Here is a 2,382-nt window from a genome sequence, read left to right as displayed (position 1 = left end):
AATAATGCATCTCATAATCTTTTACTGCAGTTATATCTGATCAAATGCACATTATTATTCTTTAGTTTGGGTTAAATAAATAAATTTAGCTTGGTTGGAACAGCAGCTATGCTAAGTATGTCTCTATTTGTTTCTCTGTTTTTGCCACGGGATTCACACGTTTCACGCTTGAGGTATTCGGCCAATCACAACGCACTGGATAGCTGGCCAATCAGAGCACACCTTGCTTTTCAGACCGATGAGCTTTGTAAAAATCGACGAAAGGCGGGGCATAGAGGAGAAACAATAATGTACAGTATGTGGAAAATAATGTTTTTTTTTACCTTAAACCACATAAACACATTTCATTACACCAAATACACAAAATAATGTTCTTTTTAGCAACATCATATGACCCCTTTAAAGAGTCTTAAAATACTAGAAATCTGGTTGTCTGTGGTAGGAGCATTGAGTCGCGCGTCTGTCTAGCTTGCCGCCATGTTAGAACCCCCTAGCACCTCTTTTTACTTTGAGATTGTTAAATACAGATTTAAAATTGTAACAAGATAGTTTAATAGCTATGATATTGTTTTTGAAATCAAATCTTTGCATAGTTATGACAGGAAAGACTGGTATCTCACAATGCCTTGGAAAGAAAAACAGTTAATTAAAAAAAATAAAGCATATACATAAACCCAAATAGGAAATAAAAGAGTTATCAAATAAACGTGTACTGTTTCATATTTTAGAGCAGTTTAGATGCAATTTTGGAAAGAAATCTATCAAATCTGTATGTGTGTGAAAATATTCAGATGTAACCCCCTTTGTAATCATTAACATTTTCATAAGTAACTGTAATTTAATTACACATTTTCATAAGTAACTGTAACAGATAATAGTTACATTTATTTTATAATTAAATTATGTAACTCTATTACATGTAACTAGTTACTCCCCAACAGTGGAAACATTATATTTCAGAATCAGATGTTTTACGATGATACTGTAAGAATAAATGAAAGAAAAAATGAGTTGTTTATTGCAGCATAGCAGTGTCAATGTACATTTAGTACCTTGAATTCAACAGAGTCAGAATGAACCCCCTAACATCCTAAACTCAAACCATTGTTTTATACAGTTACAGTTTACTACCCTTAATGTAAATGAAGTTGCACCTGTCGTAACAGCTGTGGTCTGTATGTTAATGAAGTTCTGACACCCCATTGTCTGAGATGGTTCTCGGTGTCCCACACCTATTCCCATTCTACAATTGGTCACCATTTGCTCAGGATGTGAATTTTTATCTCACAATTCTGACTTTTCTCTCACAATTGTGAGTTTACATCTTGCAATTCAGGCCTTTTTCTCAGAATTTTAAGATATAAACTCGCAGTTCTGAGAAATAAAAGTCACAACTGCAAGATTTTATTGAGAGTTTATATCTCACAATTCTGATTTTGTAACTCGCAATTGTGAGTTTATATCACACAATTCTGAAAAAAAACGTTAGTATGGTGAGAAAAAAGTGAGAATTATGAGATAAAATTCTCAATTACCTTTTTTTGTTTTTATTCATTGGTGGAAACAGACTTCCATAGAAACTTGACTCATCCCATCACTCTCAAGTAATATGGAGAATACTATTATTCCTAAAAACCAGAAGAACTCACAATAATATATGAGAAGGTTTGACAAACCTTCTCATATATTATTGTGAGTTCTTCTGGTTTTTAGGAATAATAGTATTCTCCATATTACTTGAGAGTGATGGGATGAGTCAAGTTTCTATGGAAGTCTGTTTCCACCAATGAATAAAAACAAAAAAAGGTAATTGAGAATTTTATCTCATAATTCTCACTTTTTTCTCACCATACTAACGTTTTTTTTCAGAATTGTGTGATATAAACTCACAATTGCGAGTTACAAAATCAGAATTGTGAGATATAAACTCTCAATAAAATCTTGCAGTTGTGACTTTTATTTCTCAGAACTGCGAGTTTATATCTTAAAATTCTGAGAAAAAGGCCTGAATTGCAAGATGTAAACTCACAATTGTGAGAGAAAAGTCAGAATTGTGAGATAAAAATTCACATCCTGAGCAAATGGTGACCAATTGTAGAATGGGAATAGGTGTGGGACACCGAGAACCATCTCAGACAATGGGGTGTCAGAACTTCATTAACATACAGACCACAGCTGTTACGACAGGTGCAACTTCATTTACATTAAGGGTAGTAAACTGTAACTGTATAAAACAATGGTTTGAGTTTAGGATGTTAGGGGGTTCATTCTGACTCTGTTGAATTCAAGGTACTAAATGTACATTGACACTGCTATGCTGCAATAAACTCAAACCATTGTTTTATACAGTTACAGTTTACTACCCTTAATGTAACTGTATAA

This window comes from Sinocyclocheilus anshuiensis, unplaced genomic scaffold, assembly GCF_001515605.1.
Source record: "Sinocyclocheilus anshuiensis isolate Anshui unplaced genomic scaffold, SAMN03320099.WGS_v1.1 scaffold1144, whole genome shotgun sequence".
NCBI classification, from domain to species: domain Eukaryota; kingdom Metazoa; phylum Chordata; class Actinopteri; order Cypriniformes; family Cyprinidae; genus Sinocyclocheilus; species Sinocyclocheilus anshuiensis.
Note: the sequence above shows the minus strand (reverse complement) of the source record.